Raw genomic sequence first — 12,846 nt, forward strand, 5'->3', positions numbered from 1 at the left:
ACCATGCCCGACTAGCGGACAGCTACGTACCACTCTCTGGCCAAACCATGAGCAGAATTGATATCAATCCCGAGATGCTTTCCTGGGCTTCCTCGAAACTCAAGCCGTCGTACAATCCGGATCCTGACGGAATTCCAACGGCGTTCCTCAAAACGCACTTGGACAGTTTGTTGTCTCTACTGCTGCACGTTTTTCAACGGTCCATGGACGTCGGCGTTTTCTCGTCCTGTTGGAAGCTAGCGTTCATGGGGAAAGAACAAGACGTTGGCAACTTCTTCGCTCAGCACTGTTGCCAAATTGTTCGAACTCGTTGTTATGGAACCATTACTCGCTCACTGTTAGCCGTATATTAGTATCGACCAGCATGGTTTCATGGCTCTTACTTGCTGTGCCGTACTTCCTACATCTCTAACAGTATGTCGGATCGTGCTCAGACGGATTTCATTTATACTGACTTATCTGCTGCCTTCGATAAATTGAATCACAGCATATCAATCGAAAAACTGGACAGACTCGGTATCCACGGCTGCCTTTAGCAATGGTTTCAGTTGTACCTCACCAATCGTTATCTTACTGTTGTCACGTCCGGCATACCCCAGGGTAGTCACCTGGGACGGTTGATTTTCCTGATTTACTTCAACGACGTGAATCTGGATCTTACGCATATGACCTTAAACTTTTCCTTCGAATTCACTCAATTGAAGACTACTTCAACGTCAGTCGAATGCTTTTGGTGATTGGTGTATTCTGAATCGTATGGAGGTTAACCCGTCCAAATGCTCGGTTATCTCTTTTTCGCGCAAGAAAGAGACTATTATGTTCAAGTATGGTTTGTTAGGCACTGAGATTGAGCGCGTCAGCCAAATTAAGGACCTAGGTGCGGTTCTGGATACACTAGTCTCTTTCAAGCAGCACATCTTGTATGCCGTCGACAAAGCTTTCTGAATTATAGGTTTTATCTTCAGGATTGCCAAAGACTTCACGGATATCTACTGCCTTAAATCGTTGTACTGCTCCTTGTCTCGCTCCATATTAGAATACTGCTCGGTTGTCTGGACTCCTCACTACAACAACGGTGTCGAAAGAGTTGAGTCTGTTCAGCGACGGTTCCTGAGATATGCGCTACGTTCCGTGTACGAATCCCTTCCGATTGCCTAAGAAAGTCGTTTGCAACTGATCCATCTGGAGCCCCTGTCGGTCCGAAGAGATACAGCAAGGGAGTTTCTAATTGCGGATGTTTTGCAAGGATGCACCAATTGCCCTGCTCTCCTTGAGCAAGTTGACATCAATGTTCAACCCCGAGCCCTACGGAATAATGCAATGTTGTGTATGCCCATACAGCGAACTACCTAAGCAACGCGCATGTTCTATAACAATTTATATAACCTTTATACAACTGAATTTGGTTGTAAAGAAGTTTACTCAACAATATTGCAAAGAGTTGTGTTACTTGGGTAATTACAGGTATACCTGCTAACTTCCATCGTCGATTTCCGGCGAATTAGCATTCAAACAAGTAAAGTAATACCACCATCGGACAGATTAGATAATTTCCCATTTAGTAGTGATCAAGGAATCAAAAATATCTTAAAATGACAAAATGACAAGCGATCAACGAACCGAATAATAACGCTATGTCAGAAGTGCAAAGCAATAATGATATAATCTTCTTCCTTCTTTTTGATGACAAGTAGCCCGTGTGACACAGCTCATTCGGGGCGGTAGAAGGAAACGAGCAAATTGTTGGCAAGCTGCTTCACGAAGTAAAGCCGAAGATGATACACGTGTGTTAATGGGAATTTTTTTGTTATGTCTTTTCTCGATTCAGATCAAGCTATGTTCTCATTCGTGTATATTGCAACAAAGCAGGCAAGCAATATATCATTATCCTTCTGCCACTCTGATCGAGCCATGTTACAGAGCGAGTTTGTCATGGTAGTCGTAGCAACCGTTTTGTCTGTATCGTTGGTTACTTTATGTGTTTGGATTCACTGGTAGTGATATTAATTTGTATGATTCAATTGTTATTAGCGAGATATTGACGATGGAAGTCAAAAGTGACAGTTACGTTATATCGAGGTATACCTGTATAGCATGTTCAGCGCACTCTCCGCACTGTTTGACTTTGACCTGATTCACCAGCTGCTTCGCAAGAGGTTTAGTTCGTTTTTTTAAGACCAGTTTAGTTTGTCTAATAATGTTCCTTTTTTTACGAGATGACTATCTATGTGCTTATTGAGGTTTAGTTTTAGTACTTATCATGTTTAGTTTATAGTTTAGTTTATAGTTTAGTTTACATCATTTGGGCCAATGACGCCTGTTCATGTTTAGTCATAAATAAATTGCAATGATCCCTGGTCTATCAGGTTAGCTAACTGAACTATTTTCATCCCTGGATGGTCCGGTACTCTTCCTGAGGGATGTCAACGGTCACCAAACAATCGTCGGGACATCGAGGTGTTGGAGGCCGTTGAAGCTGCCGATCTAACCCCTCTTAACGATGGGTCCATAACCTTTACAAGTTGACAGAGGAAAACAGCTATCGACGTTTCCCTAGCGGGCGCAGACATCGTACACCGCTTTCTTTGGAACGCTAAGGAAGATCCGATGGTTCGTGTCCATGGCTATGCATTTTCGAAACAAAGAAAAGAAAATGAACTCTCCGCCGAATCGCTTCATTTCGAGCAATATCATTTTCTGTTTCTTGTTATCGAGTCACGATGAACATTCCTCCTTTCAAACATGACTTGACTATCGCTTTTTTCGTTCGTCAAGTGCTTCAGTTCATTTCATTTGAAGCAAAGACTTGTTTCAATTGACGCAATCAATGACTCGAAAACTGCTTCCTTCGTTTTTTCCACTTTAATTTCAATTCGGGCTCATTCGACTTGTCACGCGTCGCGTAGTCAAGCATCAAAATATATTATCCGCACTATATCGGTTGCCGATAAGGATGGCATCCGGATTATTTATAGTAATAATATATTATTTTATGTTAAACGAAAATTAAATTCACGAGGCCATTCTGGAGCCCAAGATGGCGGCCATCGGGGTCAGGGATAGGTGCCGAAAATCGATATTTGACACCATTTTGGAATCCAAAATGGCGGCCATCGGGTCTCAGAAAGTGTCAAATACCCTACAATAAGATATTTTCGAAACGGGGATGACACGTAGATGCTGGAAATCGATACCCGACGCCATTTTGGAATTCAAAATACGGGTACTTTTGGGTACGTTGGAATCCAATATTGTGGCCATCAAGATTCATAAACGTGTCAAATACCCTAAGATATGGGTATTTTTGGAACGGGGACAACGCGTGGATGCCGAAAATCGATATCCGACGCTATGTTGAACTCCAATATGGCGGCCAACGGGTTTCAGAAAAAGTGCCAAATACCCTTCGATATGGTTATTCTCGGAACGGGTATCAGATACTATTTTGGAATGCAATATGGTGGCCATCAGAGTTCAGAAAGCGTCAAATACCCTACAATATGGGTATTTTCGGAACGGGGACAACCTGTACATGCCAAGAATCTATATCCGATGTCATTGTGGAATCCAATATGGCGGCTATTAGGTTTCATAAAAAGTGTCAAATACCCTAATATCAGGGTATTTTTCGGAACGAGAACTTTTCCGATTCCCACGACGCGTAGATGCTGAAAATCGATATTCGATGCCATTTGCAGGCTAATTTGAAACTTCTTCTTTTGAATTTCAAGATGGCGTTGGACATCGATTTCTGGCCTCTAGATGTCACCTCGATTCCAAAAAAAAAACCCACATTGATCGGTATTTGACAGTATTTCACAGTTTTTCTGAACCAAAGCCATCATCTTGGATTTAAAAACGGCGTGACATCAATTTTCGGCATCTACGTCTCATCCCCATTCTGAAAATAACCATATTTTAGGGTATTTGACACTTTTACGCAAATCGGAAGTCATCGTCTTGGATTTCAAAATGGCGTCGGATGTCGATTTCTAGCCTCTAGACGCCATCCCGATTCCAAAAATACCTATATTGATGGGAATTTGACAATTTTTCCCAAATGTTCTGAAATCGGAAGCCGCCATCTTGGATTTCTAAATGGCACCGCAAATCAATTTTCGATCTGTAGACTTCATACTGATTACAGTAATATCAATATTGATGTGTATTTGACTGTATTTCCACTTTTTTGAGCCGGAAGCCGCCATCTTCGATTTCAAAATGTCGTCGGATATCGATTTTCATCCCCTAGACATCATCCCGATTCCAAAAATACCTTTATTGATAGGTATTTGATAGTATTTACCACTTTTTATTCAACTGGAAGCCGCCATATTGGATTTCAAACTGGCGTCGAATATCAATTTTCGATTTCTAGACGTCACACCGATTAAAAAAATGCCCATATTGATGGGTAAACAAACCACCCGACAGTGAAAATTTTGACATCCACGTGCACAGATCTATGTGCATACCCTTAAATGAACCGAGTGAACAATCAACAAAAGTCATAAAAGCTGTGCGAATTTAGATCGATCAGCTTCGCTTCAATGCAAAAGTAAATTCATTTGACAATGAAAGAAGTAATGAACACGAGTCAAGCCAGAACAAACAGCATGAAAACTGATCGAAGTGGTTCTGTTGATGTTGACGGGGATCTGCTCGAAGAGAAGACAGAATGACTTTCAATTGAACAGCTTCATCGTTACTTGATGATTTTCGATTGAAAGTGAATTTGTGGGACCCTGGTCGTGACCATCACCTGGATTTCGACTGCAGGCCACCTGAGGCTTCCCGTAGGCTACGATCAAGCCAACTGGTCCCGATTTCAGGAAATAATTTCCACGTCGTACGAGAACTCCCAGCCCTCAGAGTTAGGGAGTATGACGGAAATCATTCTTGAGGCTGCCAGCTCAACGATCCAAAAGTCAAATCTGAATTCCGGCTGAAGATCTCTCTACTAGTGATGTGCCGAAACCAAGATAGCCACCAAAGCTAGGAGGAAGGCTTTTCGGGCCATGCAACGGTTACCCCAAGACCATCCAGACAAAGAACGGGCTTCCGAGGAATTCCATGAGGGTATAAATGCTGATCAAACCGCGTCTGAACTCTGGCGTCGTGGCCTTGAATGGAAAGAGGAAAGCCAAATGGATGGCCCTCCGTTTTTCCAATGGTATCACCCGGGAACCACAAATCATCGCAGAGGCTCTAGGAGACCACATCGCGTCACTGTCTGCTTTCGACCAATACGACACGGTTTTCATCCGTAGGAACAACGCGTCCATGCAAAGCTTGAACAACATAGTTATTCCAGAAGCTTCTGCTTCCCTACCAATCAACGCCCTATTCCAGATTGCCGAGCTAAACCTGGCACTCAGCCGTTGCGTTGGGAAATCGGCTAGCTCGGAAGAAATCGGGTACCCTATGCTCAGACACCTACCGCGTTGGTCAGTTTTATGTAAATATAATTAAGGAATTACCAATTGAATTTATAATTTTTTTTGCCATCTATTTTTGTGTTTCAATATCAAGTTTCGTTCACGTTATTGATTTACCATTTACATTTATTCACTTTATGGAATAGTTATACGCTCACTTAATTTGTATTGAAATCATTATTACAAATGAAACGTATTGTAAATCCGCATAAAAAAGAAACGCTTGTAGCTGCCTTCCAAAATTAATTTTTACCACCACTGGAAACGTTTTCTGAGACTCGTTATAAAGTCCAAAGTTCGAATCCAAACCATTCTTGCTCATAAAAAAAACCAATAGAACCAGAAATAGATTTAAGTGAGACAGTTTAATCAAACGGTATGAGCGAGTAAAGAGATGGAGTTTCAATCGGCTCAAGATCGTAGTTGATGAGATTTTTCGTTTGAAAAGGTAGTGAATTACTTCGGTTTGCCGAATTCCAGGACAAATTTGGTTTTTTTTTATGGTGTGTTACACCGATAGCATATGGTAATTTTCATAATCCATAGCTTCAACACACCATAATAGGAACGTATAGCCATGGCTGGTACATCCACCCTACTCCTTATCCTTCAAATGTATTCATCCATTGAAAATCCACGGATGAAAAAAAAGCTCAGCCATCATGTCACCATCTTCAGCCATCTCACTCGAGTACAGCGGCCAGGTACACACACACACTATCGAGTTTCGCTTCCAAAGCAAATATGTCACTGAATGAATGAATGAACGAGATGAAAAGCTTACTCGCGATGTAGGCGACAGCTGACAGGTGCCTTCACGGCGCCAGCTTCGGGTGTCACATTCTCAGAAGCGTGAAACCGATTCAAGATGAAAAGTGTGCTATATGAACTGCCATCAGCTGTGAATGCTTTCGAGTGACAAGTGAAAACTTTTAGTCGGGTTTTAAATTTATACTGTTTTAGATTTGATATCAAAGGCGAAGTTTTCCATAAACAAGTATCGCACCAAAGATTAGCAAAACATTGGAATGTATTTTTAGCTCTCACGCATGAGATTGCTTCAGATTCAACGGAATTTGCTGTGCTATCATGACTAACAATCCGGATAATTATTCGTGGGAATTGAAGAGCAGAATTAATGGTTAGCGTTGAGCGCTCCCACGCTCGGCAAAAAATTTATTTTCATCGCATTCATTCCGCAGTTAAATTAATATTGAAATGCACCCAAGTCAGGGAATCCTTGCGAAAATAGGTATCTGAAAAAAAAAATATAATTCCCTGCCCACAAATCTCCACCATTTGAATGGTTTCATTTGTAGGAATTTTCCGAGAAGAATGAGGCAGAGAACAATCGGATTGGTTGCATTACACGGTGGTCCAAGATGGAAATTTAGCAAACAAAAACTCGAGAACTTTTGTTTAGAACCCTAGAACTGCTGCCATTAATTTGCCATACAAAAATATCTTTGGGAATTATGAAATCATTAGTAATTTGAGCTAGTAAGTAACAAGAAGAGGTGGTTAACGGCACCGGTGGTGTAGTGGTAAGCGTGATTACCTCTCACCCCAGCAGGCCTGGGTTCAATCCCAGGCGGCGCCCGCCGGGATGTTCTGAGGCATAACATCTCTGATCACGCCTTCCTTCGGATGGGAAGTAAAGCCGTTGGTCCCCGGTTCATGAGTTGATGGGTCGATAGGTAGGGTCCAGGTGTGGGAGCTGCCTTCCTGGCACGTCGGTAGCATTGGTGCTCAGCACGGAAAACAAGATCGACGGTAAACAAACCAAAGGAAAAAAAAAGAAGAGGTGGTTGTGTAAAATCTGTGAACTTCACATTCAGAGGCTCACCAAAGTTTGTAGCTGAGTTCATGTCAAGTAATTTTGTTGAAAATATTTTTTATGACGTAGGAATACGTCTTTGTGGACTATACTTACCTTATCATTAAGGCCAAGGCCTTGTTGTCCTCTGCTGTCCGAAGAAGTCGTCTCCACTCTACTCGATCCACGGGCACACTTCGCCAGCCTCGTAGTCTGCGAAGGATCCGCAGGTCGCCTTCTACTTGCGTGGTTGAAGTTCACCATAGATTAACCTATCGCAGCCCGGAAAACCGAGTGATTTGCAGTTCCATGTTCCGAGTTTCCAATCGTCGTCCTTTTTTGTCGCGTAGATCTGTGCCGATTGTTCCGATCCGTATTTCTTCCTTCGGTATTTGCAACTTTATGTTTTTTTTCAGGGTGCCTTGTTGGGCCTGCCCCAACCCCCTGTCTGGCAAGGGATTCATCGTGCACAGCTCTGTTTAGAGTCTCACGCTGGCACTAGGGAGGTGATCAGCCGCTCCTAACATGGAGAACAGACGCCGTTTTGAGCCGCACCTCCATGATGAACAGGCGCTCAGGTTTGGTGACGCATTTCCTCTATCACCGTACTATGGTTATCGCGCCAGTCTTCGCGGCGCATTCACTTTGCTATTGCCGGACTGGTAACATTGCCCAGGCTACGCCACCCAGCTGTGTCCATGTTTCAGCTTGTAGTCTTTGGTTATCATAATATGACTCGGGGAGGCGTAAAGTTTTTTTTTTTTTTTTTTTTTTTGCCGTTTGACGACGACGGGTGTGCTTTCGCTAGAGTGACGTTTATTGGATCAGTTTCTTTGCACGGGTGTTTTTTTATAACTGTGGGTGTTTTTTATATCTAGCGTAAGTGTGCCTGCGATTTGCATTAAGGGGGTAGTCCACTCTGGAAATTTCAAAAAATCTTTTTTATTTATTTAAAAAATACTTTGGAATGTCTACTTTGACATAGACTTGACCGCAAGTCCGCAAGTGACATCGTTCCAAAGTTATAGACCGATTAGTGGACTCGTGTCCAGACGCTCCAAGCGCGCTCAGGTGAGCGCTCGGAGTACCCGCCCGTTACCGGCGAAACGGCGTGTCTTAGTAGTTCCAACTGCTGCCGCGATTATCTCTAAACGATGTTTTCAAAATTGGCGGGCGCTGTATTTTAGAAATGGCTCACTCGATTTAAACGGCGATTAAATTTTCGAGTTAAGTACCTTTTTTTCTAGTCTTGTACGTAGCCGATTTTCAAAAGAATCAAAAACGGATTTTTGGTGCAAGCTTTTATCTCCAATTTTAGGGTACAAAAACGGACTGTTTTTTTCAAAACGTCGCCAAATTTTCATTTTTCAACCAAATCAAAAACGGCTACGTACAAGACTGGGTCATCTATGAAAGAATAACCACAAAAAAAATCGTTGTTCCAGCTCCAGTGGTGTGACCGCCAGACGTTCCGCCCCGCGACGACTCAGACGGGAGGTCTCCTGGGGAACCTGGTGCAGCGGCTACAGGAGACATCCAATCGCGCCAAAAAAAAGTCTCAATTAAAGAGGACATTTCAATTGACAAAACCATGCATTCCTTGTTTTGAATTGATCGTTATTTACCCTAAAAAAAAATTCATGAAAATGAGCTATTTTTCATGCCGCCAGAGTGGACTACCCCCTTAAGAGTCGGAGATTGTGAGTAAGCTGAAGGATGTCTCGCTGGATATGCCCAAGTCTGGACGGGTGGTAGCTGGTGGCCGTGAACGGTTCCTGGGGAAAGCACTAAATGCGAACCACCTTCCAGATGGCCATGGCAATATAGGAAGTATTACAAGAAAGGTAATTGCTATTAGATATTTTGCAAACAGTGACAGATAGCGGACATGAAGAACCAATGGAGGTGCGGGGCAAAGATGTTTATCCTAAACAAATGGTAAGTTACAAATTCGCTGCTGTCGTTGTCGTAGGCAGTACCGTTAGTATATTTAAAATTAACCATCAACCGCTGAAAATATGAATTATCGCGTATTTCTGTTGTTCATTACATGCCAAGTGAAATTTGAGAACGAAATTTCATTTGAATAACTTGTTTAACCAGGTCTTAAACAATCGTCATGTCGGTCACAGCTTGTTATGATTGCATGAACCATGCCTAAAGAGAAAATCGAAACACTTAACGTCGCGTGAAAGTGGATCTTAATGAAGGCCTAAGTACTCTTTCGTAGCTTTTAGTTTTATTATTTCAAAGATCGTTGGTTGCAGTGGCTTGCTTACTGAGCAGAAAAACGCGGTCCCAGGTCCTTTCATATTAAAAATGTATGGTAAGATCCCTTGTTTATCGTGTATTTTGTAAAACTTTTCGTTGTCGTCGGTGCCGGGTTTGAATAGTTATAAAAACTTGAGTAACGCTATAATGTGATATGAGGGGCTCGGCGGCCTTAGAGCAACCGGTTTTGCTTACTGAGCAGAACATCATTAGCCTAATCTCAAGCCCATCCACATTCAAGATTCTTCAATCGTTTTATTTGTTAACATGACTACATGGTAATAACAGCAACTCGATGATTAAAAAGGAGCTCGTCTGCCTAGTGGCAAACGTTTTTGCTTACTGAGCAGAAGACCGTGGGTTCAATCCCAAGCTCCTTCGCGTTACATGATTGTTAGGACATCAATTCAGCTTATCGTTTACCAAAACGAACGCTGCTGCAAACCCAACCCTATTACCCAATATCCCAGTGATTCCTCGTGGAAGTGCAGAAGTGTTCTCGGCTTCCATCAAAGCGAGTGTCACGTCAACACATTCCTACCCCTTCCTTTCTTGACCTGTGTTCGGGCGCGGCCGGCGCTGGTATTGCCTTGTTTTAGATCACCAGTATTTACACATTGGGGATGATTGCTAGTCCCAAGAATCGTCTATTGGTTCTCTGTGTAATTACAACTGGTCTGGCAATAACAGAGTAGCAACCGTGGGCGGTCAATCATGCTCATGCTCATGCTCATATGACTCGGGGAGGCGTGAAGTACACGAAACGAAAATCAATTATTTAATTCATGTGTTTCACTTATACATTTTTGCCAAAGCATCAGCCTTATACATTCCATAAGACAAACCACATAGGTCCTATTAGAATGCATAAAAGGTATGTGTGACCGCTTATACATTTCATTTGACACATGATCTTTATTAACTTTTTGCAAGGCGTCTGCTTATTAGTCGACTTATACAATTTATGAACAATCAGCAATGGAAATTTGCCAAAAGGTATAAGGAGATTTCTATCCGTGTAGGAACTTGTGAGGACCAGAGCTTCTTCGAAGTTGTCAACTCACCATTTTGTAGCCCAGCCTTTGTGGGCTATACTGGGGTGCAAATCAAAAAAAAATGTGGGACGAAATAGTGTTAGGGTTCAAACATTTATAACTTCGCCATTTATTGTTGAATTTAAATTCTTTTCACACCCTTTGATTCAAAATTGATGTAAGATTTGTTTGGTATAAATATTATAGTAATTTATCATTAGTAAAATATTGAAAAACGATCAAACTTTTAGGCCGCATTCAACCAATCACGTGCTCACTTGTAATGACTTTCGAGTGAACAGAGAGAGACGACCGGTTGCGAGGTTATAAAAGAGCGTTTTGCTTCAGATCTTCTGGGGCTGTGACGGTTGTCACATCGTTAGCCACCGTTCACGGCCGATGAAACTAACTCAAAATTGAGTAAATTTTTTCTCAAAATAGCAGAAAGTGAGTATAATTTTCCTCGACAATCTGCTTGAAAAAAAAAAAGAAAAAAAAACGCCTTTTAAGTCTATGAGTAAATAAGTACACGGCCAATGAGATTAACTCAAAATTGAGTTGGATTTTACTCAGATTTTAAAAAAAGGAGTGAATGAGTAATGTTTTCTTCGATTTTCTTGAATACCGTAGTGTAGGGAATCAGAACTCAATTGTTTTCACAAAATCAATGTCTACTTCTTTGCCGCCACACAGTCCGAATCACACCCGGTCGCGTCAAATCCTCTCCCTCTTCTCCCTTTCACACTAACGTGTCATTCTTATCCAGCGCCAGCTCTTTCCATTCCCTCGCCACTATCAATCAGGGCCGTCCTTAGGGTCCTTTCACCATCCTAATAAATAAACAGGCGACTCTGGAAACCACTGAGATGGGTCATTTAACGGTAACAAATTAACTAGTACTGGTCTTCTTCTTTCTCATTATTCTCAAATTATACCTTTTAATCCTGCCTTTAATCCGTTTACCCACATCTTCCATGGAATAATTTTCAACATTATCCAAATGTCGGTTCAAGACCTCGATACTGGTTGCAGTCGTTTGATGACTACCTCCTTCTTGATCTGTTTGCTGTTCCTTCAAATTTTTTTATCCTTGGTCATGCCGGAATCGCAAACTAATCTCGCTGAAACTGCTGCTGATTCCGATTGCGTTCAAAAATACCACGATTCAGATTGGCTCCGTTACCTCCGGTGTGGTTACCTTCACAATTCTATTAACAGCATCTTCGAAAGACCGAAAGCGAAAGACCTTAAAGAGACTGCAAACTGGTAATACGGGATCCACTGACTCCACCAGGCTCCACATTCAATCGAATCTGAGTTCAGTCCATAGAATGAGCTGACTGATTAGTGAACCATCAATCGTACCGAGCGGTTCTGCGGGAGAAACATTGCAGATACATCTGAAGAATAGTAGGATCGTTTGGCATCGAGCTGTTGTTGACACCGTACATTAGCGCTGCAATGCCCCTTACCCAAACAATTGACTCTTGGTCCGGATCAAGTTAATAGGTATTCTGGCTTATTTTGCGGGACGTGGTGACTCTGACTAATTCGTGTGGACTTCCCTGAAGCTATCGCCTCTCAAAAGCCGTGTGGACTTTCTGTAGAGATTCATCATCAAGAAGGACAATAAGGGCAAAGAGAGTCTCGTCAATTATTAGGGACAATTTTGCTGGAAAATGGCACTGACAGTAAAAGTCCCCTTTCCCCCTTACTTTGAAGCAAGCAAAGAAGTAAACCTTTAGTTTTAAATTATATTTTGTGTCATACTTGTCATCGTGTACCATGCGTGCCGATCAGTAAGCCACAATGTGTTTCAGCATAGTGTGCAGAGTTGATTACCCTTTGACGAAACGCCCTGTGAATTTTTCACGCTAGTGTTCGTGAGATTCTGCTTGGCGAACTGAATTTTGATGATTTTGGGCCGTCCCTGTGTTGAAGTGGGATCCAGAGGGACGGTAAAAATTCATTTACATCTTTAAGTAGAGCTTTACATTGTTGTTTGTTACAAAATTCATACACCAAGTAGATTGGTGAGTTTATGGGTGGTGGTGTGTTTAGTTCGGTCCAACAAAAATTAAACCTTTGAAAATGGGTTGGAGCGTCTTTGTGTAAATTCAAGAATGGCAAAAAGTAAAGATATATATGTCTGAATACTTGTAGTTTAAGTTCCTCATTATGTGCTTAAGACGCGGATAAATTCCTACATTAAGCTATCCAATGAACATTTAGAATTATGATCCTGCTTGGATCGACGAATTTTTGATTGCTTGAAGTGGCAAATTAT

The sequence above is a fragment of the Ochlerotatus camptorhynchus genome, unplaced genomic scaffold (genome assembly GCF_037179485.1).
Source record: "Ochlerotatus camptorhynchus isolate MF236.1 unplaced genomic scaffold, CSIRO-AGI_Acam_v1.1 ptg000217l, whole genome shotgun sequence".
Taxonomy (NCBI): Eukaryota; Metazoa; Arthropoda; class Insecta; order Diptera; family Culicidae; genus Ochlerotatus; species Ochlerotatus camptorhynchus.